This window comes from Artemia franciscana, chromosome 1, assembly GCF_032884065.1.
Source record: "Artemia franciscana chromosome 1, ASM3288406v1, whole genome shotgun sequence".
Taxonomy (NCBI): domain Eukaryota; kingdom Metazoa; phylum Arthropoda; class Branchiopoda; order Anostraca; family Artemiidae; genus Artemia; species Artemia franciscana.
The window spans coordinates 46153817-46180359 of record NC_088863.1 but is presented as its reverse complement, the minus strand read 5'-3'; the positions used below and the strand labels follow the sequence as shown (position 1 = coordinate 46180359).

Here is a 26543-nt window from a genome sequence, read left to right as displayed (position 1 = left end):
TAAAGCTTAAATTTTGTCCCAATTTCTTAAGAATGACCCCTAAATCACTAAAAATGCTTTAGCGTAAAGAACAAGGTATTAGGAGGAGGTGAGCCCATCATATGCGTAATAATTTCTATTCGTTTTAAGTTTTAAGGCTTCTCCTTACTTTCAGTTGAAAAAACATTTTCATATTAATTTTTTCATTTTTTTTTAAATAATGCTAGAAAATCCTGCGCTCCCTTCATGAAAATTTTCTTTCCCCATGACAAATTCCTCCAAGGAAAATTCCCCAACACATCCCCCTCTTTCAACCCCCCCCCCCAACCCCAAAAAAATGAAAACGCCTGTACACTTCCAAATAACCATTACTATGTGTAAGCAGTGGGCAAAGTTTGTAACTTCTGGTCCCTCCCACGGGGACTCTGGGGGAATAAGTCATCCCCAAAAACATAGTTATAACGTTTTTTGACTACTCTGAATAAAATGGCTATCTCAGAATTTTGATTTGGTGACTTTGTGAAAATAATTATCGTGGGAGGGGGCCTAGGTGCCCTCCAATTTTTTCGGTCACTTAAAAAGGCACCAGAACTTTTCATTTCTGTTAGAATGAGCCCTCTCGCAAGATTCTAGGACCACTGGGTCGATACGATCACCCCTGGGGGAAAAAAACAACAAAAAACAAATAAACACGCATCCGTGATTTGCCTTTTGGCAAAAAATGCAAAATTCAACATTTTTGTAGATAGGAGCTTGAAACTTCTACATTTTAATCGTAAGAGTTATTTTTGAACTAATTAATATTGCTTGGGCAGTCGTCTTATATAGTGGTTAAACAAAAAAAAAACAAGTTTTTTTAAATGAAAGTAAGGGGGGACATTAAAACTTAAAACGAACAAGAATTACTCCGTACAAGAAACGGGTTTTTCCTCCTCAACTCCCCGCTCTTTACACTAAAGTTTGACTCTTTCTCTTGACTCTACATTTTAAAACAGTAAAAAACTTTTACTGTTTTACTGTTTACCTCTTTTCACACGCCTCTCTCTCAAGGGGATGAGATGCGACTGCGAGGCTTAATTAAAAGCATTAAAAAAACTTCAGGGTAGATTGGGGGTTGAGGTGGGGCAGTTGCTGTCATATACGGTATAGTTTTTGTTCGTTTTATTTTAATTTTTCTCCTTATTTTCAGTGGAATATCTTTTTTTATATAGATTTCAAGTGGCTTTTCCAATCATGCCCAGGCCAACCAAGATAAAATCTGGACGACCCTATAAACCTGCGGCTCCTTGCGTTGAAATTGCAAATATAGAAAATAGCAAAATAAATAGGATATCTGAGGATATGTTATGTAAAGCTATCAAAACGTTAAAGGCGCAGTCAGCTAAGGATCAGTTCGGATGCCCCAAGCTAAAATACAGTTAACCAATTCATTTTCAAAACAGACTACTAAAGGTCACAAATAGTGTTAAGTATGTAGATGTGGTGTCGAAGAAATATATTGTATTTCCTCCAGGAAATACAAGATGACAAGTCTTTCTTCCAGCTCTTAGGAATAGGCGTAACTATGCCAATATTGAATGACGATGGTACTAAACCAGTAGTAAGTAAAAGGTTGAAAAATGCCAGTAGAGTAATAAGAAAAGAAGAAGGAGCAAGTTTGAGGTGATTAAAAAATACACCATCATGATCCTTAGCTGACTGCGCCTTTAACGTTTTGATAGCTTTACATAACATATCCTCAGATATCCTATTTATTTTGCTATTTTCTATATTTGCAATTTCAACGCAAGGAGCCGCAGGTTTATAGGGTCGTCCAGATTTTATCTTGGTTGGCCTGGGCATGATTGGAAAAGCCACTTGAAATCTATATAAAAAAAGATGTTCCACTGAAAATAAGGAGAAAAATTAAAATAAAACGAACAGAAACTATACCGTATATGACAGCAACTGCCCCACCTCAACCCCCAATCTACCCTGAAGTTTTTTTAATGCTTTTAATTAAGCCTCGCAGTCGCATCTCATCCCCTTGAGAGAGAGGCGTGTGAAAAGAGGTAAACAGTAAAAGTAAAACAGTAAAAGTTTTTTACTGTTTTAAAATGTAGAGTCAAGAGAAAGAGTCAAACTTTAGCGTAAAGAGCGGGGAGTTGAGGAGGAAAAACCCCTTTCATATACGGAGTAATTCTTGTTCGTTTTAAGTTTTAATGTCCCCCCTTACTTTCATTTAAAAAAACTTGTTTTTTTTTGTTTAACCACTATATAAGACGACTGCCCAAGCAATATTAATTAGTTCAAAAATAACTCTTACGATTAAAATGTAGAAGTTTCAAGCTCCTATCTACAAAAATGTTGAATTTTGCATTTTTTGCCAAAAGGCAAATCACGGATGCGTGTTTATTTGTTTTTTTGTTGTTTTTTTTCCCCAGGGGTGATCGTATCGACCCAGTGGTCCTAGAATCTTGCGAGAGGGCTCATTCTAACAGAAATGAAAAGTTCTAGTGCCCTTTTTAAGTGACCAAAAAAATTGAAGGGCACCTAGGCCCCCTCCCACGATAATTATTTTCACAAAGTCACCAGATCAAAATTCTGAGATAGCCATTTTATTCAAAGTAGTCAAAAAACGTTATAACTATGTTTTTGGGGATGACTTATTCCCCCAGAGTCCCCGTGGGAGGGACCAGAAGTTACAAACTTTGCCCACTGCTTACACATAGTAATGGTTATTTGGAAGTGTACAGGCGTTTTCATTTTTTTTTGGGTTGGGGAGGGGGGTTTTGAGAGGGGGATATGTTGGGGAATTTTCCTTGGAGGAATTTGTCATGGGGAAAGAAAATTTTCATGAAGGGAGCGCAGGATTTTCTAGCATTATTTAAAAACAAATGAAAAAATTAATATGAAATTGTTTTTTCAACTGAAAGTAAGGAGAAGCCTTAAAACTTAAAACGAATAGAAATTATTACGCATATGATGGGCTCACCTCCTCCTAATACCTTGTTCTTTACGCTAAAGCATTTTTAGTGATTTCAATTATTTATTCTACGGCTTTTGTGATTCAGGGGTCATTCTTAAGAAATTGGGACAAAATTTAAGCTTTAGTGTAAAGAGCGAGGTACTGACGAGGGGGTGAACCCCTTCATATACGTAATAAAAACATGAGATTACAGAAGTTCGTTAGGTAAGCTAATTTGTAAGTTACGTATATGTCTTACTAATAAAAACATTAGTCAAAAAATTAAAAGTTCTAGTTGCCTTTTTAAGTGACAAAAAAATCGGAGGGCAACTAGGCCTCCTCCCCCGCTCCTTTTTTTCTCAAAATCGTTCGGTCAAAATAATGAGAAAGCCATTTAGCAAAAATAAAAAATATGCAAATTTTGTTTTAGTTATTCATCTGCGGAGAGCCAAAATCAAAACATGCATTGATTAAAAAACGTTCAGAAATTAAATTAAAAAAAACAAGTTTTTTTAACGGAAAGTAAGGAGCGAAATTAAAACTTAAAACGAACAGAAATTACTTCGTATATGAAAGGGGATGCTTCCTCATCAATGCCCCGCTCTTTACGCTAAAGTTTTTTACTGTTTTAAAAGTAGAGCTAAGAGAAAGAGTCAAACTTTAGCGTAAAGAGCGAGACGTCGAGGAGGAAAAGTAAATCACAAGGTTTTTATTTATACTTATAGTTATTTACCAAGGATCAAATCCTCGGATCAAGGACCAAGGATCAAATCATTGCGACACATAGGATTGAACCTGCCACCCAATAACCTCCGCGACCCATGCGCTAATCATGCATGAGCTTGGGAAAGGTTTTCCAAAACTATTTGACAAAAACCATGAGAAACAAGAGCTAAGAGCTCTTGTTGGCACTTGTGACGAGGCAAGAAGAGCTAAGAGCCAAGAGATCATATGGTATGAGCTCTAACAAAATTCTATGAATCAATAGATTGATTTAAAAAGGAAAATAAGAGGCTTAATGCCGGTCAGGATTTAAAATAAGAGCTCTGAGTCACGATGTTCTTCTAAATATCAAAATTCATTAAGATCCGATCACCCACTCGTAAGTTATAAATACCTAATTTTTTCTAATTTTTCCTCTCCCTTTAGCCCCCCATATGGTTGAATCTGGGAAAACGACTTTATCAAGTCAAATTGTGCAGCTCCCTGAAACGCCTACCAATTTTCATCGTCCTAGCAAGTCCAGAAGCACCAAACTCGCCAAATCACTGAACCCCTCCCTTCAACTCCCCCAAAGAGAACGAATTCAGTACGATTCTGTCAATCACGTATCAAGGACATTTGTTTACTCTATCCACCAAGATTCACCCCGATTCCTCCACTCCAAGTGTTTTTCCAAGATTTCCCCCTCCAACTCCCCCCAATGTCAAAAGATCTAGTCGGGATTTGAAATAAGAGCTCTGAGACATGAATTCCTTCTAAAAATCAAATTTCATTAAGACCCGATCATCTACTCGTAAGATAAAAATACCCCAATTTTCATGTTTTCCAAAAATTCCGGTTTCCCCCTCCAACTCCCCCCAATGTCACAGGATCTGGTCAGAATTTAAAATAAGAACTTTAAAGCACAAGACCTTTCTAAATATCAAATTTCATTAAGATCTGGTCACCCTTTCGTAAGCTACAAATACCTCAATTTTCATAATTACCCCCCCCCCCCCCAATTCCACCAAAGAGATCAGATCCGGTGCGGTTATGTCTGTCACGTATCTTAGACAGGTTTATATTCTTCCCATCCAATTTCATCCTTATCTCACCGCTTTAAGTATTTTCTAAAATTTCCACTGCCCCCAGATTTCCAACTGCGCCCCCCCCCCCCAATTACGCTTGATCCAGTTAAGATTTAAAATAAGAGATCTGAGTTACGAGGTCCTTCTAAATATGAAGTTTCATGAAGATCCGATCTCTCCTTCGTAAGTTAAAAATACGTTATTTTTTCTTATTTTTCAGAACTAACCCCCCCCCCCCCAATAGAGCGAATCCATTCCAATTATGTAAATCACGTATGTAAGACTTCTGATTATTTTCCTCACCAAGTTTCATTCCGATCGCTTCAATCTAAGCGTTTTCCATGATTTTAAGTTCCCCCACCCCAAACTTCCCCCAATGTCTCCAGATCCGGTCAGGATTTAAAATAATTGCTTTGAGACACGATATCCTTCTAAATATCAAATTTCATTGAGATCCGATCACCCGTTCGTAAATTAAAAATACCTCATTTTTTCTAACTTTTCAGAATTAACCCCTCCCCCAACTACCCCAAAGAGAGCGGATCCGTTCTGTTTATGTCAATCATGTTTCCAGGACTTGTGTTTATTTTTCCCACCAAGTTTCATCCCGATCCCTCCACTCTAAGTGTTTTCCAAGTTTTAGGTTTCCCCCTCCCAACTCCCCCCCAATGTCACCAGATCCGGTCGGGTCTAAAATAAGAGCTCTGAGCCACGATATCGTTCTAAATATCAAATTTCATTGAGATCCGATCACTCGTTCGTAAGTTAAAATTACCTCATTTTTTCGAATTTTTCAGAAATACCCCCCCAACTACCCCAAAGAGAGGAGATCCGTTCCGTTTATGTCAATCATGTATCAAAGACTTGTGTTTATTTTTCCCACCATGTTCATCCCGATCCCTCCACTCTAAGTGTTTTCCAAGTTTTAGGTTTCCCCCTCCTAACTCCCCCCCCCCCATTTTCCCCAGATCCGGTCAAGCTACAAAATAAGATCTCTAAGACACGATATCCTTTTAAACATCAAATTTCATTGAGATCCGATCACCCGTTCGTAAGTTAAAAATCCCTCATTTTTCCTAATTTATCAGAATTACCCCCCCCCCCTAACTACCCCAAAGAGAGCGGATCCGTTCCAATTATGTCAATCATGTATCTGGGACTTGTGCTTATTTTTCCCACCAAATTTCATCCCGATCCCTCAACTCTAAGTGTTTTCCAAGATTTTAGGTTTCCCCCCTCCAACTCCCCCCAATGTCATCAGATCCGGTCGGGATTTAAAATAAGAGCTCTGAGACACAATATCATTTCAAACATCAAATTTCATTAAGATCCCATCACCCGCTCATAAGTTAAAAATACTTCAATTTTTCTATTTTTTACAAATTAACCGGCCCCCCACTCTCCCCCCCCCAGATGGTCAAATTGGGAAAACGACTATTTTTAATTTAAGCCGGTCATGTCCCTGATACGCCTGCCAAATTTCATCGTCCTAGCTTACCTGGAAGTGCCTAAAGTAGTAAAACCGGAACCGACAGACCGACAGATAATACCAAGTGCCATAAAAACTGTGGATCAAACATATTGATTAAATTTTTCAAAAAATTGTAAGGAAGCACAATGTTGACATAAAAGATTTTTTGTCAATATTTTTATGTCAATCCCCCTCCCCCACACAATGTGTGTGGGGGAGGGGGGTTTATCCACCTTCTCATCACTTTGAATCTTATAAAAGGCAATGGGACTTCTGATTACCAATCCGATAACCCCCTCTATAGATTTTAAGATCACCCTTTCTATATATACCTTCTATGCCCTTTTAATGTCCAATGGAATGAGCTGTTTTCGAAGTTTCTATGACAACAAACGGACATCTCAGATGCTTTTCGGGAAAATACGAGGTGTGGGAGAGGTAAATTGCTAATCTAACTCAAAATTTATAGAGTTTTCAAATGTGTTAACGCTTAATTCAAATTTCCAGAATTACAAAATATCAGAATGTTCTTTGTACCGAACTATAAGTAAGGAGTGAGCCGGCTCAATTTTTTTTTTGTTTTTCGAGAGAGACACACTTTTTATTATACATATCATCAATATACAAAAAACCCCATCAGCCACTTTAGAAAGTCAAAGACTTGAAAAAAGCGGAATTTTGGAACCAAAAGATAAATCAAAACAATCAGGCTTTTATGCTGATTTTTTATATACAAGTTTCATCAAGTTTAGTTTTAACTTTCAAAGGTTACGAGCCTCAGCAAATTTTACTTATCTTCAAAAAAAAAGCGAGAAAGACCCCCTATTAGTCACATAATCAAAATGAAAAGCACACCATCAGAGTCAGTGTATTAGAGAACCCTGTTCTACAGGTTTCAAGTTTTTATCTGCAAAAATGTGAAATTTTGTATATTTTGCCAGAAGAAAGAACACGAATGCATGATTATTAGTTTTTTTCTTCCCCGGGAATAAGGAAAAAAGGAGGTGAACTTGTCAAAGGGAATTAGGATTTGTTCATACATTCGTATCACTATATATGTTAATTATATTTATTATAATTGTTATTATATTTATTATTTGTTTATTCTTCATAACATTTATTTGTTTAATCTTATTGTTCAGGTTTAATCAGATAAGCCCAGGCTCCAAGACATGGCTTTGAGTTTACGGATGAAATATTAACCTAGCAATTGGGAAATTGTCAAATATATCAGAATTTAGGTCAATTAAACAGTTCGTGGTAATGCAACAGTTCGGGGTAACGAACTGTAGTAAGGAGCGACCCGGCTCAATAGTAACCAAAACTCTAAAAAACGGACTTTTTATAACAATAGTAACATCAAAAGAATTGCATTTTCATGCTGATTGTTAATATATAAGTTTCATTAAGTTTAGAATTACCCATCAAAAGTTACGAGCCTGAGAAAATTTGCCTTATTTTAGGAAATAGGGGGAAACATCCCTTAAATCATCATCACACCATCAAACCATCAGATTCGGCGTTTCAAAGAACCCTCTAGAAGAAGTTTCAAGCTCCTATCTACAAAAATGTGGAATTTTGCATTTTTTGCCACAAGACCAATCACGGATGCGTGTATAAATTCTCATCTTTTTTTCTCCTATTCTCTTCTTTTTTTTTCTCTCACTATTATTCCTGTACTAATCACTTCAATGTATTTGTCTCATATCTATATATATATATATATAAAATAAGTTGTCTGTGTGTGGGTGTCGAGTGACGTCATGTTTGTTTGTCGACTGACGTCATGTTTGTCGACTGACGTCATTATAAGGATTGAGCTGTATGCGTCATGAAGTTGTTTGTCGACTGACGTCATATTTGTCAACTGATGAAATTACATACCGGGACACAAATGACGACCGGGACACAGTGAATATAAATGACGACCGAGAACCTCAAAGAGTAATTACAGACTGGGACACCCGGACACAAATCACGACCGGGACACAGGGAATATAAATGAATGCCGGGACACAGGGACACAACTACAACGGGGACGCCGGGGGTACAGGCGGGATATATAAATGACGACCGGGACACAGGGATTGTTCGAATAGAAATTACAGACCGGGACACCGGGACACAAATGACGACCGGGACACCGGGACACAGGGAATATAAATGACGACCGGGCTACTCAAAGAGAAATTAAAAACTGGGACACCGGGACACAAATGAAGACCGGGACACAGGGAATATAAATGATGACCGGGACACAGGGACACATCATTAGAATAATGAGGTATAGACCTCATTAGAATAATGAGGTATAGACCTCATTAGAATAATGAGGTATAGCTGTTGGGGTGGCGCGAAGCGCCACCCCAACGGCTAGTACCATATAAAGATAAGACCATTGCTAAAGCTAGTACTTTGACAGTAATCTAGTACTTTGACAGTAAGGTCTATAAAAAGGAATACCTGTCAATTGGTTTGTGATAATATCCATTATAATTCAATAAAAAATGAATAATAGAATATACTAAATGAAATAATTAATAAAAAATTTTACTACTAACACCTCTGTTAGTGTTCAATAAACCTAGTTACCATATCTACAAGCCACAGCTAAAACCCGTTTTTTTCTTTGTCATTAAAGTAGCCGTCTAAAACATTTAAGAATTTTCTTGCTACTATTATTGCGTTGACTACCTATCAATGAACTAATATTGATAAAGAATGCAATACTCAAGTGAGTTTTTTTTCTCTCCATTTTTGGAAAATAAATGATAAATGTTTAAACGAAGATAATACGTGGAATCATGGTCACCAAATTTTGATTATTTTTCCTGATTTTCTTTTAGAATTTACCAACAGCGTTATTAAAACCTAAAAAATATAACTAAGATGAGCGGCGGTTCTAAGCCTGGGCAGTGGGGAGGGGGGTAGCTGCTCCCCAGCTTTTCTGACACTAAGTTTTTTTTATTTCACATTTTTACGCTCCAATTAAGGTACTTAATTGACTAGAAAATTGTCGGCATTGTAATTTTTGTATACCTTACCCCCTCCCCCCATTTTGTGAGGCCTAACCGTTACTAGATAAGATCTTTTTGTTAAAAAAAATAGGGTTTAATGTACAGCATTCTAACTGTACATCCAAAAAGAGCGGGAGGACATTTGGACATTTCTGGTTCTCTTTAGTCACTTTATATGACTTATAGAGGTTCGGTTAAACAAAATGAAAACAAATACGAGCAAGATCTATTTACTCATTCAAATAATTATTTCTCAATTTTCCCTTCGGAGAGAAGGGGGGGGGGTCCTAAGCCCCCCAATGTCTCTAAGTTTCATGTATTTCTTAATTGTATTTTTCTTTTCACTATATACTATATTTCCTTGAATGATTATTGTAGACTTATTTCGCTTTTTTTTTAGAAGAACAAACAATAAATAAGATAAATAAGGTGAATAAATAAGAAGAACAAAAAAACGAACAATAATATTGCTGAAAAACGGTACCAACTTTTTAGCTCTTTTCTCATTCCAAAAAATTGAACTCGATTTCAGAGCTTTTGGCCGAATAAATTACCTGAGCATTAAAAAGAAGAATTGTCGATAGAACAAACCATCTCCCCAAATATTAAAAAAAAAATGCCTAAAACGAAAGGCCATACATCGAGCAATTTTCACCCTCATCAAAAATAAGTAAGCAAGGGAGAAACCATCATCCAGAGGGTCAATATTCAATGGCATAATCTACATTGGGCCATTTACTAAGTGATTTGTGTTATAAAAAAAAAGAAAAAAATATTTTGGGTTGGGCAGGTAACTTTTTCTCAATGGATTTACCTAGAGACTACCTGGTATAGCTTTCATAGAGTAAATGCAAAAATTAAGAAACTTTATTCAGCTGTACAGAAATATTTTTTGATGAAAATTTTCAGCAGAAAATTTTTACAAAAAAGGCTAAAAAGTCTTATTTTCACTCTGTTGAGAAATTTCATAATGATATACACCCCCTTTTTTGGCACAAAACTGTCACAAGAGCAAACATTTAATAAGGTCAATAAGCAACTAAGAAACAAATGATTAACTATAGAAATTCAGACAGAATGCTCACAAATATCGTTTTCTCGTCGGCAAAAATATACAGTAATCTTATTTTAAAAAATTCAGTCTATTTCTTTTTCTTACACAAAAAGGAGAAAATTTTACATAAAAGGCTAAAAAGTCTTATTTTTGTCTGTTGAGAAATTTCAGAATGATATACACCCCTTTATTTTGGCACAAAACTGTCACAAGAGCAAACATTTAATGAGGTCAATAAGCAACTAAGAAACAAACTATTAACTATAGAATTTCAGACAGAATGCTCACAAATATTGTTTTCTCTTCGGCAAAAATATATAATAATTTCATTTTAAAAAATCCAGTCAATTTCCTTTTTTTAAATGGACAGAAAAGAAAAAACAACAGGGAATGAATAGCTGAGAGGTGTTCAATTTCACAACAATACGAAGGCAATATTCAAAAGAAGGTATAGACCCATGAATTTCCTCCATTTGTAGGGGTGGGTACTTTTCCCCTAGAAATTATGTATCTGTAAACTTTACAGTTGTAACAATTTAATCAACCAATTCCCTACTTATTTTTCCCATGCCACCCATTTTTCGATCTTACACCAGCTTAGTGATGAATGTGAGGACCATTCATTGAGGAAACTCAAAGACATCACAAAACTACGCACAATCAAAGCATGGGCGAAACTACAATGAGAAACCGAGGACATTTTTGCTGAGGATTAATACCGGTTACTGGCTTAATAAGTTGTTTTTTCAACACTGTCTTAGACGCGGCCTTCAGACACTGTGTACCAACATGACCTTTATTTCCTGGAAGAATTTTGTTTTTTGGAAAAATTCGCACATTAACCATAATATACTTTGCTTCCGTCTGAAATGTTTTGTGCCTGGTTCGAACGATTCATATACCATCAAATTGATTTTTCTTTACTTTGGGTGTAATTAGCTTGCGGAATGCGAAATTCTTGTCTCCTTAGGAAACATTGCAAACTAAAATCAAAATTAAAAGAAATTTTATACGAACAAATGTCAAAAAAGTTAACAAAAACTCTAAAAACTATGAGACAATAGAAAAAAAAAACTTGGTTCTTACAGTTTTTCCGCCTTAACTAAGTGGGCTCAATGGTTTGCACATGGTCCACAAGAATGTCACTTTTTTATGATTAGCAGCTTGTTTGTAGGTGACAAATGAAATACCGTTTTACCTTCTTACTCTAGACAGCCTACGCTACGGAATGGCAACATGGTACCATTGTTAGACCAGAATTTTCATTCGATAGTTGTTAGGTCTATCCTGGCCAAAAGTTTAAATCGTGAAACAAATGGCAGCAATCAGCACTTCTCTGCAGCAATATCCTTTTCATTGAACTACATTCGCGAAAACTCAACCGAACAAATAAACACAAATTTATAAAAAAAAAACCTTCATCAGAATCTATTATTAAACTCACTTTAGGGGTTGCTATCCTCCCTTTTCTAAAATTACGGAAATTTTTTATGGCTTGTAACTTTTAAGAGCAAGGTCCTTTTGATATATTTACAGTAATTAAAATTACGACTTCTTATTATTTTTTACTTTTTCTAGATACTATTTTGTTATTCTTATAGTGGTCCCCTAGCACTGTGTCAATAAAGCACAAGAAGTCAGTAGTAAAGATAGTATATACACTTTGTGTCACTCAGAAAAATTTTACAGTGACTTCACATCGACAAAGTAAGCATGCATACTGGCTTACATACGGTCCTTACATACCCTCCTTTAATGTGCACTGTTATCATTTACACAGCCAAAGTAATCGTATATATTGGATTACCAGTACCTTAATTAGTTGAGGAAACTACATATTTCCGGGAAATACATTTTTCTTGTTTAATGCATAGACAATCTTAAGTACAATTTTTAGAAATTATTTGGGGATTCTAGCGGATAGTCTATTAACGGCATCTATTTTATGTAAGTGAAATTAGATGGCGATACCACTCTTTTCGGCATTGAAAATTTTAAAATCTACAGGATGTACACTTTTAAATAGACATATTATTAAATATTACATTAAATAGCCAAATGTTACTAAATATTATATCTCTATTTTTTGCACTTTATTGACTTTAATAAATAAGAAAATTATTAAGGCTTTAAGGAATATATGTTCTTGTATGTGGTTTAAACCAAAAGTCCAAGATCATTGGTAGTTTTTAGTAAAGTGGAAATTATGTTCTCTTTTTGAGAAGGCATGGGGTTTTCCACCCTTCTCATGTTAATTTTTGCTCGTTTTGAGCTTGACTCGGTTATTTATTGTAATTTCTGTTCTTTTTGGGCTTCATTTATTATTAATGGTATTCTCTGGTAGTTTTACGCTTGGAAGATTAGTTGACTTCATTCCCGCTCATTTTTCGTTTAATGGAACTCTGAAAAATTTCAGAGATCTGATAGGAAAATTTCTCTGAAATTTTTTTTTATCAGAGTTTTCTGAACATCGGTTTTTATTAATGTAGTCTTTTTATGGGAAAAAATAATATTTTATATCGTTTCGGTTGTTTCTATAAGAATTTATTGTTTGGTTACTATTTGTAATTTGGAGAAGCTTTTTTAAAAATGTTTATAAAACAAATGGGCTTAGGAGGAGCGCTGCCTGTCCCCAATCCCTTTTGACCCTTCAAATGGGCACTAAAACTTTTAATTTCCTATTGAATTTCTTTGTTCTTTAAAAGTTCCAATGATATTACCAGCTATTGTATAGTGGCGCTGCCTACTATAATGCCTGTAAGCCCTTTTGAAAACCTGCATACGTAAAGGTTTCTTGTTTAATTGAAACTCCCCAAAATGTCCCCTAAAAGTTTCACCTTAAAACCCTTAGCATCGTTAGTTACATTAACGGTAGTGGCAGCATTAATAGTAATCGTATATTGCCTTCTGGCTGGTTCAAATTTTGCCAAAACTTACCCATAAGGGTCTAACTTAATAATGTAAACTGTTTTTGATATATTGCTTTGTCACATTAAAAAGATCTATCTATTCATAGTTTGAATTGTTTTAGTTCAATGTCTGCCTAAACCACCTAAATATTCCTTGAACGCTTCACCTTAATACCCTTAGCTTGTGTAGTAACAATAATTGTAATATTAGTAAAAGCATTAGTAGGAGTATGCGCATAGCACCTTCAGTGTCTTCAACATCCCCTTCAACACATGCTAAAAGTTTCAAGTTAACACCGTCAATCGGTCCTAATGCATTGATGATATGTCTTCTTGATAACCTGTATGGGTATAACTGGTACCGATTTAGTTGAACACAGTTTCAATATTCCCAAATTTTTGTCTTAATACCCTTAGTTTTATTAGCAGTTAGAAGTGCCAGCAGTTATAGTAGTTGTATTAGTAGTAGTACCAGTAGAATTAATAGCAATAGCCTTAGATCTGGCGGCAGTAAAAGCAGTAATGATAGTACCAGCAGTAGTAGTATGAGTATAAGCAATGGCAAAAAGATGCAAATATTGTTTTTTGGTCATATCAACATCCTCCGCAACAAGCCATGTAAATTTCAACTTCACACACCAAACTGTTCCTTAGGTATTGCTGATATGTCCTTTTGACAACCAGCATTAGGAGGGTGTATTTTGATTGAGTTCACCTTCCCACCTCAAAATTCTCTGAAATTTTAATCTGTATTGTATTGTATTGTATCAGATTAACGACGCTTCTTGACTACTAAGGTCCTTGCGTCGGTCCTGCAGTGCATTGCTGTAAAAAGTTAGCAGCTAAGGGTTTCGATCCACCGACCTCTGAGATATGAGACCAGCACGCTTCCGCTGCGCCAAGCCGCTGTAAAAATAAAAAAAATAATCCATTTGATGACATGTATATTTAAATACTTCTTGAAATTTTCATCTTAATACTTTTAGTCTAACAAGTAGTTGTTATAGAAGTATTGGTTGAAGAAGTAGTAGCAGTAGTAAATGTAGCAGTGGTAGCGGTAGTAGTATTAATAGTACCATACACATACAGCCTTTTGGTTAATTGATCTCCCCCTTTAATTGTTCTCTGAAAGTTCCAACTGAATATCCCAATCCATTTTTGAGATAAGCTCTTTTGACAAAGTATTGGCACATAGTGTTTTTTATGTAGCCCAAATTTACCGTCAATATTGTAAAGTTAGTAGTGTGGTAGTAGCAGTAGTAGTAAGCAAATATTGCCTTTTTGGTCAATTGATCATCTCCTTTATCCTTTACTCAAAGTTCTAAATAAATAGTCTCAGTCATTCCTGAGTTAAGCCCTTTTGACAACCTGTGTGCACATAACGTGTTTTGATTTAGTACAATAATCGCCCCTGTTTTAATCTTTCGGGACTGTTTCGTCATTCCAGATGACACTAAGATAGCAGTCCATACGGTTATGGGGGCTTGATTGTATGTCTTTAATATCTCTGCCGCAATCCCATCGACTCCAGATGGACGCCCATTTTTCAACTTTTGACACCTGTTTTCTTTGGTACTTTGGGGTTGGGATAGGGTATGTGTGTCACAACTTGAGTCAATTAGAAGAGAACGTCAGATCGCCTATAAGCCAGGAGCAGCTAAATGATTTAGCGTCAATGAGCATAGAACACAAAGAACTAGAAGCAATCAATTGGAACCAGATAAAATTAATAATTTTGCAGAGGCTTAGGTAACAAAAGTCAGATTTAATCAAATGGAGAGCGTTGTTAAAATCTAGACTGAAAGATTTGGGAGATAGGGGGGGGGTTGCTAATCAATATTTTACACCAGGAGAAAAAGAGGCCTGAACCGCCACTGTGCTGAGGGCACATCCCTTTGATTATTCTCATTCTTTTTCTCATGCCCATAGAACCGTTGTTTTTCAAGATTTCTTTGTTTTTGAGTCAATCCTTAATTCATACAGTTCAAATTATTCCATATCATTTCTATTTATTTTCTTTGTTTTTTTTTTGTTTTAAGTCACTGAACATACACATATTAGTATAGAGTCTCTAAGTTCATGGAGAAATGGCACATCAATTCATTTGTTATCATGTTTCTGACAAAAGCTTGGAATCATCAAGCTCCCTTGCAGTCGCAATAATGTTTTTCTTTATTTATTTCATACCGTTCTAAGCAAAGAGCACTATGGGCAGAGCATATTTTTTCTTCTGACCACACTTCGTATCAAAGTAGTTGTCGTAGAAACTTTGAATAGGCTCATTCAATTGAAAATTAAAAGTACTGGTGCCCTTTTCAATAGTCAGTAGTGATTGTAGGGCAAAAAGCTTCCCTCCTCTCACGCCCATCATTTTCCAAAACACATCCAATCAAATCTTTGAGATAACTATTTTGTTTAGCATAGTTAGAAAGTCCAATAATTATGCCTTTGAGCGCAACATCCCCCCCCCCCGTAACCGTCAGGGTAAGGACTATAAGTTACAATAATTGCCCTTTAGTAACATCCAAAGTTCTTATGGAAAAGGGTGTTTATTTAAAATTTGGAGGGGGCTCATTGGATTGGGAATCAGAAGTTATTCCCGACGGAAATTCTGAGATTGTCATTTTGTTCTGAGTAGTCTAAAGGATCGTATTGCAAGGCCTTCGAATTGGAAACAACCTTTCAGAACCTGGATGTCAGGGATGTAAGTTATGCCTCGGGGGCATATAAGGTGTCTATTGAAGGAGTGGTCGTATCAGACTTAGATGAGACCTATTTAATTGGAAAACTGAAAGTCCTATTTTTCTTTTAAGAGTCAAAAGTGGTGGAGGGCAACTAGTCCCAGGGGCAGATTAAGAAAATATTTTCAGGGGCACTGGACCAAGGGCACCAATGTGACTTTAGGGTGGCACCAAATTGACAAGTTTATTATAAAAATGGTTAAAAATAAGAAAGAAACGAATAAGGGTGCCAGAAGTATCTTGGGGGGAGGGTTGCCCCCTCCGAACCCATGGATCTGTTTCTGGCCTAGATTGCTTTATACTCTTTCCTTCATCTAGTTTCAACAAAATTAGCTATACAGTTAAAGTAAATAAATAGATAGATTTATCACTCGAAAGCCCTATTGGGCCATCTGTTGTTTAACTAGTCACAAAACTAAAATGAAGGATTTCTTTTGAGTGGGGAGTGGGTAGGGGCAGTTCGAAAAAATATCCTTGACATACATTAATGTTGTAAGATGACTTAGCATATCCCCGTCATTGACGCCGAGAAACCGTGCCCTAAATCGACGGGCTCTTAAGAAAGAGAATAAAAAAATCTGCCAAAAAAAAAGAAAACACAATCTGAAGAGGAAGATCTAGCAAGCAAGTTTAATTATATGATTAATTTTTCCTGAAAACGAGGTTTATCTTGTAATTTTATAACGAATGATTCGTAAACTGATCATGGGAGCAGGTTCATGTCTGAGCAAAATTGATCTAACAGATCAAGAGCAAAATCTTGGGCGTGGGGGCCACTGGACCAAGGGTAACAGTGTGACTTCAGATAGGCACCAAATTAACAAGATTATTTTAAAAAAGATTAGAAAAAGAAAAAGAATGAAATAAATGTGCCAGAAGTGTCTCGGGGGGAGGTCGCCCCCTCCGAGCCGATGGATCTGTTCTTGGCCTGATTTTTTTTACTCTTTCATTCATCTAATATCAACCAAATTAGCTATATAGTTAAAATAAATAGATAGATTATTCACACGAAAGCCCTATTGGGCCATTCGCTATTTAATTAGTCACAAAACTAAAATTAAGGATTTTTTGAGGATGGACGGGGTTCATTATTAGTCAAAACTTACCTTTTGATTCCCGGATATTTTCGGATATTTTATCAAAATATCCTTCGATCTCCTTACACATTGAGCCATCAGTCTTCGCCTCTTATTCATTCGCGTCCAGATTTTATATTTTTATCCATTTTGAACTATTAGCTACAAAACCACTTTTTAATCTGTCATTGTGAATGGGCAAATAGCTATATTTTCCTGTGTTACTGAACTTTTAACACAACAAAACTTTCATTTTCAACAAGCGTTTCCATGTTCGTAAAATAGTGGAAAGTTCCATGTTCGAAGAAAAATCTTTGCAGCAATAGAAGATTTTTATGCCAATTTTGCAGAAATATACTGAACCGGCTGAACATAAATAATTTTTGTTCATTTTAAGTTTCAACTTTGCTCTTTACATTAATAGGAAAGCTTTGCTTTTTGTTGTTAATTGAATATACTAGCAACGAATAATTGATCAAATTGACAAGTTTACTTAAAAAAAGAGTAAAAAAAAAAACAAACAAAAAACGAAATGCAAATGAGGGCACAATAAAATTTTGTGGAGGCCTAAGGCCCCCCTGCCCCTCAACTGGATCCGCCTCTGACTAATCCCCCTTTCCCCGATTCTCTCTATTCTTTGGATGCATCTGATCCAAACTGTCAGATTTTGTGAGGTAAATCGTGAGTCATTTTGTTCAAAATGTCCAAAGAACATATAACAGTGCCACCAGAGCTCTACAGCGAGGGTAGGTAATGGCACTGGGGGCACTTTACGGGTTTTAAGGAGTGACTGGTCGTAAAACATTTGGATATGGCTCATTTAATTGGAATTTGGAAGTTATAGTGCCCTTTTTAAGGAATCAAAAGTGATTTTATGGCAACAAGTCCCCCCTCCACCGCCTGCGTCCGTCATTTTCAAAACAACGTCAATCAAAATTTGAAACATCTGTTTTCTTAAACATTGTTGAAAGGTCCAGTAATTATGCCTTTGAGGATGACAACCCCCCACCCACACCACAGCCCTCAGGTCAAGTGTTGCATGTTAGGTAATCCGTCCATTTATTACGTATGCTATATTTTACTGATAAAAGCTATCATGTTTGACCTTTACTTTTTGAAAAGACGAAGGGAATTCAAGTGAGCCTTTCAGAGACTGTTGAGGGGATGTTTAAACTAAATAAAAACACGTTATGTTCATACGGATTGTCAAAAGAGAATAATTCAGGAATATCTGGGAATATTAGTTTAGAACTTTCAGGAAAGGATAAGGGAGAGGATCAATTGACTAAAAAGGCATTGTTTGCACACTACTACAACTGCTACTAGCCAACTATTAACTTTACAGTATTGGCAGGAAATTTGACCTACATAAAAAACACTATGTGCAAGGACTTTGTCAAAAGAGCTTATCTCAAGAATGGATTTTGGTATTAGGTTGGAAATATCAGGGAATACAGGGAATACTGAATAGTGCCATTTTCAAGAGTCAGAAATTAGAGGACAACAAGCCCCCCTCCGTCCATGCCCATCACTTTCCCAAACATATCCAATCAAACTTTTGTTGAAAAGTCCAATAAACATGTCTTTGAACGCAACAACCTGCCCCCACCGTAACCCTCAGGGCAAGGACTATAAGTTATAGTAATTGCCCATAAAGTTTTTATGGAAGGGGTGGTCATGTAAACATGGAGGGGGCTCGTTGGACGGGAAATCAGAAGTTCCACTGCCCTTTTTAAGAGTCAAATGTGGTCAAAGGGCATCAACCCTTCCCACCCAACGGCCTCTTTAGCCGTGGGGTGGCTAAATTTTTTTTTTAATTTTTGGCTAAATTTTGAGATTGTCATTTTGTTCTAAGTAGTCTAAAGGATCAAACAGCAAGGCCTTCGAAGTCGAAAAAACTTACAGAACCTAGAGGTAAGGATTTTAAGTCATGCCTCGGGGGCATATTAGGCTCTTATGGAAGGGGTAATCTTATCAGATTTAGAAGAGGCTCATTTGATCGGAAAACTGAAAGTTCTAGTCAAGAGTCAAAAGTGACGGAGGGCAACTAGCCCACTTCCTCGATACCCTCTTTTCATCAAGTGCTTCAGATCCAACCTGTTAGATTTTATGAGCCAAATCGTGAGTCATTTTGTTCAAAATGCCCAAATAACATAAAACAATGCCTCCAGGGTGAAAACAACCCACCAGAGCTCTAGAGCAAGGGTTGTAAGTTATGGAACTGGGGGCATTTTATCGGTTTTTACAGAGTGAATGGTCGTAAAAAATTTGGAAATGGCTCATTTAATTTTAATTTGGAAGTTATAGTGCCCTTTCTAAAGAGTCAAAAGTGATTTTGGGGCAACAAGTTCCACCCTCCACCGCATACGCCCATCATTTCCCAAAAACATACATCAATCAAAAACTTGAGACATCTTTTTTCTTAAATATTGTTGAAAGGCTCAGTAATTATGCCTTTGAGGATGATAACCCCCACCACAACCCTCAGGCCAACGGTTACATGTTAGGTAATCCGTTCATCGCTTGCGCATAATATAATTTTTTTTTTAGAAAAGATACTATGTTTGACGTTTACTTTCCAAAAAGACTAAGGGACTTCAAGTGAGTGTTTCAGAAAATGTTGATGAGACTATTGTACTAAATCAAAACACGTTATTTGCATGCAGATTGTCAAAAGGGCGTAACTCAGGAATGACTGAGAATATTTATTTAGAACTTTTAGTAAAGGATAAAGGAGATGATCAATTGACCAAAAAAGGCAATATTTGCTTACTACTACTGCTACTACCACACTACTAACTGTACAATATTGACGGGAAATTTGGCCTACATAAAAAAACACTGTGTACCTATACTTTGTCAAATGAACTTATCTCAAGAATGGATTGGGATATTCAGTTGGAACTTTCAGAGAATACTGAACGGGGGAGATCAATTAACCAAAAGGCTATATGTGTACGGTACTATTAATAATACTACCACTTCTACAGTTACTACTAATAATACTACTACTACTGCTACTACTTCTTCAACCAATACTTCTATAACAACTACATGTTAGACTAAAAGTATTAAGAAGAAAATTTCAAGAAGTATTTAAATATACACTTTATTAAAAGGACAGGTTAAAATTCCAGGGAATTTTGAGGTGGGAAGGTGAACTCAATCACAATACACCCTCCTAATGCTGGTTGTCAAAAGGATATATCAGCAATACCTAAGGAACAGTTTAGCGTGTGAAGTTAAAATTTACAGAGCTTCTTGCGGAAGATGTTGATATGACCAAAAGACAATATTTGCATCCTTTTGCCATTGCTTCTACTCATACTACTACTGCTAGTACTATCATTACTGCTTTTACTGCCACCAGATCTAAGGCTATTGCTATTAATTCCACTGGTACTATTACTAATACAACTACTATCACTGCTGGTACTTCTAACTCCTACGAAAACTAAGGGTATTAAGGCAAAAATTTGGGATATTGAAACTGTGTTCAACTAAATCGGTACCAGTTATACCCATACATGTTGTCAAGAAGACATATCATCAATGCTTTAGGACCGATTGACGGTATTAAGTGGAAACTTTTAGTGAGTGTTGAAGGGGACGTTGAAGACACTGAGGGTGCTATGTGGATACTCCTACAAATCCTTTTACTACTATTACAATTATTGTTAATACACAAGCTAAGGATTTTAAGGTGAAGCGTTCAAGGAATATTTAGGCAGTTTAGGCGGACATTGAACTAAAACAATTCAAACTATGAATAGATAGATTTTGTTTAAATGAAACTTTTATGTTCTTCAAAATGTCATGCTTCTCATGGTTCATCTCTAATTCTTTGTCTTTTGGACAGTTATTTCTTTCAGCATAGTAGAACGGCCCATTAATTATGTGTCCATTGATATTTGGTATATGAACCCATTACAATTATACAATTTCACCTTTATACTTTAAAACTAAATGTTGATTTGGAACTAAATCAAAAGGCACTGTGTACGTTGTTGCCAATAAGACACATCAGCTATATCTCGAGTGGCAACATTCAAAGTTACATCTGTTACTACTTCTTTATACTTTACTAGCTGTTGGGGTGGCGCTTCGCGCCACCCCAACACCTAGTTGGTGGGGCGCTTCGCACCCCCCCAAGCCCCCCCGCGCGCGTAAGTCGTTACGCGCCATATTAGTTACGCGCCATTGTAGTTGTGTCCCTGTGTCCCACCTGTGAATAGAGATAGATGTAAATATATGTTTTTAACTACGTAAAACATGCGAATATACAACATTCTTCGCTGTCCCATTGTCTGTGCATATAAATAGATTGTCAGGTTTACTGACTCTTGAACATGCAACATATAATTGTCCATGGGAAAAACAATCCGTATTCAGATCTATACCTCATTATTCTAATGATGTGTCCCTGTGTCCCGGTCGTCATTTATATTCCCTGTGTCCCGGTCGTCATTTGTGTCCCGGTGTCCCAGTTTGTGATTTCTCTTTGAGTGTCCCGGTCGTCATTTATATTCCCTGTGTCCCGGTGTCCCGGTCGTCATTTGTGTCCCGGTGTCCCGGTCTGTAATTTCTATTCGAACAATCCCTGTGTCCCGGTCGTCATTTATATATCCCGCCTGTGCCCCCGGCGTCCCCGTTGTAGTTGTGTCCCTGTGTCCCGGTCCTCATTTATATTCCCTGTGTCCCGGTCGTGATTTGTGTCCGGGTGTCCCAGTCTGTAATTTCTCTTTGAGGTTCCCGGTCGTCGCTTATATTCCCTCTGTCTCGGTCGTCATTTGTGTCCCGGTCTGTAATTTCTCTTTGAGTGTTTTTTCTTTTTAGTTCTTTTTTAGTTTTTTACCTTTTTTCAGTTTTCTTCCTCGGAACGCTTTCTTTTCTTACTTTCTCTATCAGCAGCAAGTTTTTTGGCATAAACTCTTTGAGCAGCTTCCTCGGCTGTTGCCATTGTAGGTTCTTCAGTCATTTTACAATTAAACATTTTTCCGTGAACAAATGTCTTAAATACCGTTAATGACGTCACCGTCAAAGCAAAAATGACGACAACTAATTTCATGACGTCAGTCAACACAGAAACATGACGTCACCTGATCCACAGACAGAAAGATTGTTGCCAATAAGACATATCAGCTTTATCTCGAGAACGAATGGAGATATTAATTGGCAACATTCAAAGTTACTTCTATTACTACTTTAGCAGTTATAATTTGAATAAAACAAACGAGTGTAATTACATCCAGGTTGTCACAGAAGATAGATAGCATATTTTAGGAATGGTATTAATTTCTATTATTCAGGTCAACTTGAGGTGGTATAAAACTACTAAGCAATAATATATGCGTCAGGATCAGGAACTGTGATAACAAATTTTTCGGAGAAAAATAGAAATCCATGAAACCAAAAATGAGCAGAAATAAAGTCAAGAAATCTTCCAAGCGTAAAACTACCACAAATCACCATAAATAAATAAATGAAGCCCAAAAAGAACAGAAATTACAATAAATAACCAAGTCAATCTCAAAGGAGCAAAATTTAACACGAGTAGGGTTGAAAAACCCATGCCTTCGGCTTAATGAATACCTCGCTACAAATACTACAAGACAGATGAATTTGACATGGCAAGTTGTCCCTTCTTTAAAATATCAAAATGGGAAAGTAAATTTGTATAGTAAATTTGTATACGTAAATTCGTATACAGTTCGAAACTTGGAGTATGTAATGATTGCAGCTACTCCCTCAGTTCGTTCAGACCTCGGTCTGGCCGTTACTCTGGGGCATGCTTGGAACTTGGTTCCCGCTGAGATCCGGCAGTCACGAATATTTGGCTCCTTTAAAATACAGATGAAAACTTTCTTATTAAAAATGTCTTATGGTTTAATTTTTTTAGGGGGTGGGGGTGCTATTTTTTTGCTGTTGGATCCTCGATGACGCATATAATTTTAAATGGTATTTTATTGTCGGGTGATGTGAGGGTTGCTGTTTTTTGGGGACTGCCGGTGAGTTGTTTTTTTTCCTTATAGATTTATTTTTAGATACTGTTTACTATGTTTATGCCAAGCTTTATCATTCTTTATTTATCCTACGTCGTTTCCCAAATAACAGGCAATTGAGCACTTTGGGATATTGTTTTTGTTATTGTTATTTTACGAAAATAATTGGAATTTGAACTTCAAGTCTCAGTTTCGGATGGCGCTTTCTATATTTAACTCTATTTACCTCCATTTTGACATGAATGTTATAAGTCCTTCATTATAAATGAAACTTTGACCATTTTCGGAATCCTTTATAACTAGTAAACGACATCATTGGTAATAACTATATGGTTTTAAATATGATGATCAAAGTTTCAATATTTATGATGTTTTTTTATTACAAAAGGCGCTAAATACTACAGCTTCCTTTTAATTTGGCCTATATACAGTTCTCTACTCTAGTCACTACTCCAATAATGAAGACGAACAAAGAAAAGAAGCTTGCTCTGAAAATTTGATAAATTTGTGTGAGCCTGATCGGTAAAATATATGTTTCTTTTCTCTCAATTTGGCCTACTTGAGTTTATTCAATTAAAGTAATGAATGCAATTTCGAATGTTGACACAAGGAATTACTTTTCGATATCAGTGCGTGACTAAGCAAAATCATCTCTTTGATATTTTTTTTTCATCATCAGTATAAATAAACCCAAAGAATTTTTCAATGCATCTTGCTATCACCTTTTTTCTTGGAATTTGACGATCAAAAATCATCAAATTATTATCGTTTTCCCAAATCTATATATATAAAAATAAGTTCGTTTTTTATATAAAAAAAATTATATAAGAAATATATATATAAAAAGAAGTTAAAAATATCTTCAACTGATATCAGCTGTTACAACTAATTACACAAGTCAACTTGTCAATAAAACCTATACAATATTACCTTGTGACAGCGTAGTGGATACGAGTGTTCTCTCTAAACTGAGAGTATTGAAGTTCGATCCCCTCTGTTGCAAGGAAGGCTTGTGCTATTACTGGATTTAAATATGTCAGATTGTCCAATTTGGTCTCATCATATATGACCACACTGAATAAGTGACTTGTCGGATAATCATTTCCAAGAAGGGGAACTAGTATTGAAGGGGAATCAGTATTGCAACCTTTTCCTCAAATGTTGGAGACCTTTGGTGGAAAAAATACTTCCTTTCCACTGGAAGTATTTGCTCATTACATGTTTTTTTAATATTATCCATTTTGATTCAAAATATAATTTCAGCTTCTGTCGAAGAGTTGTCGGAGTGTGAAAAGGCAAATGGAAAAGAACTAATTTTACAGTTTTCTGGTATTTTTCAGGATTGAATTAAAAGATTAAATCTATTACTCAGACACCATAAATATTTTTGCAGTTTGCGATTAAATAAAAGTATTGCAATAATAAGGAGAAAAGTAAAAATCAAACTAAAAATAAAACCGTTTTAACGTAATTATTTTACAAAAGTTCAGTTAGAACTAACTAAAGGATTACCGCTACCTCAGAAACAAGAAAATCGCTTGAAAACTTTGTAGTAAGAATACAATCAAATTTTATGAAGTTTAAAGCTGGATGTTTTCTGAAAGCTTTTGTTTTTATATTACATAAAAAAAGTTCTTTTTTCGCATAAAAGTAAAGAACAACTTAAAGCAAACAGAGAAAAAAATTGTTTGGGAGGGGCTGTCATCCCTACACCCTCTTTGGCTATTCTTCGGATAATTTACATCTCCTAATCCCGGATAATACTGGATAACTGAGGTTAAGTGACGTTATACATAAAAAAAAATCAAAATGGAAAACATATATGATACTAGCTGTTGGGGCGGCGCTTCGCACCACCCCAAAACCTAGTTGGTAGGGGCACTTCGCGCCTCCCCAAGCCCCCCCGCGCGTGTAAGTTGTTACGCGCCATTGTAGTTGTGTCCCTGTGTCCCACCTGTGAATATAGAAGTTTTTTAGCTTTTTTAGTTTTTTTAGTATTTTCTTTTTAGTTTTTTTTGTAGTTTTACCTTTTTTATTTTTTTTTCTTCTTTTGTATTAATGCTGAAGCCAAGGTTTGAACCTGGAATCTCTCGGACCTGGAACCTGGAACATAACGCTTTACCAGCTTAGCTACTTTGGCACGCTTTCTTTTCTTACTTTCTCTATCAGCCGCAAGTTTTTTGGCATGGACTCTTTGAGCAGCTTCCTCGGCTGTTGCCATTGTAGGTTCTTCAGTCATTTTACAATTAAACATTTTTCCGTCCACGATCTTCTTACAATTTAAAATTTGTCTTTGAACGATTTTCTTTAAATACCTTTAATGACGTCATCGTCATAACAAACATGACGACAACTAACTTTATGACGACATGACAAGATGACATGACGTCACTCGACAGACACACAGACAGCTAATTTTTATATATAAACTAGCTGTTGGGGTGGCGCTTCGCGCCACCCCAACTATTCAGCCGACAGACCCACAGACAAACAACTTATTTTTATATATATAGATGTCCCGTGCGTCATTTGTGTCCCGGTGTCCCAGTCTGTAATTTCTCTTTGAGTGTCCCGGTCGTCATTTATATTCCCTGTGTCCCGGTCGTCATATGCGTCCCAGTCTGTAATTTCTCTTTGAGTGTCCCGGTCGTCATTTATATTCCCTGTGTACCGGTCGTCATTTGTGTCCCGGTGTCCCGGCCTGTAGCGTCATTTTATAATGACATCATATACAAAGCCTGATATACTTATAATGACGTCATATGCAAACCCACAAACAAACAAACGTGCATACATACAACTTATTTATATATATATAGATATAGTTTCACTTTTAGTTTCTTTTCTTAGTTTTTTTCTTTTTTAGTTTTCTTTTTTTTAGTTTTTCTTTTTATTCATTTGTTTTCTTTTTTAGCTTTTTGTTCTTTTTTTTAGTTTTTTCTTTTTTAGTTTTTTCTTTTTTAGTTTTTTCTTTTTTTTTGTAATTTTTCTTTTTCTTTAGATTTTTCTGTTTTTTAGTTTTTTCTTTTTTCTTTTCTTTCTTTTTTTGTTTTTCTGTTTTTCAGTTTTGTAGCTTTTTTAGTTTTATTAGCTTTTTTTCTTTTTATTTATTTTTTTTTTGTTTTTTCTTTTTTTCTATTTTTTTATTTTTAGTTTTTTTTTAGTTTCTTAGCTTTTTTAGTTTTTTTACTTTTTTTTAGTTTTTTACCATTTTTTTCTTTTTTAGTTTTCATTTTCTTCTTTATTTTTCAAACGTCATATGCAAACCCTCAAACATACAGAAGAACAAATGCTTTAATTTTTATTCTTTTTTAGTTTTTTTTTAATTTTGTAGCTTTTTTAGGTTTTTTAGCTCTTTTTCTTTTTAGTTTTTTACCTTTATACACACCCTCAAACATACTAAAAAACAAACATGCTTTAATTTTTTTTTCTTTTTTAGTTTTTTCTATTTTTTAGTTTTGTAGCTTTTTTGGTTATTTTAGCTTTTTTTCTTTTTAGTTTTTTACCTTTTTTACCTTTTTTTCTTTTTTTTAGTTTTTTTTAGGCTACTAATACTT

General features: G+C 35.8%; 2 protein-coding genes across 6 annotated transcripts in view; one reads left to right on the top strand and one right to left on the bottom strand.

Moving 5' to 3' along the window:
* The window catches only part of LOC136030462 (uncharacterized), a 417595-nt gene that overhangs the window by 45613 nt on the left and 345439 nt on the right, over window positions 1-26543 (bottom strand). For 2 of the 5 annotated variants that reach the window (XR_010618290.1, XR_010618294.1), the window contains exon 1: window positions 8651-8903. The exons of 1 other annotated variant lie outside the window; for it this stretch is intronic. The gene's annotated coding sequence lies outside the window, so the exon portion shown is untranslated. Of the gene's footprint in view, window positions 1-8650; window positions 8904-26543 lie in introns of those variants that run through there. 2 more of the 5 variants (XR_010618287.1, XR_010618289.1) reach the window with 2 other exon arrangements.
* LOC136042387 (uncharacterized) overlaps window positions 1-26543 on the top strand; it is a 250361-nt gene that overhangs the window by 14564 nt on the left and 209254 nt on the right. The window lies entirely within an intron of this gene.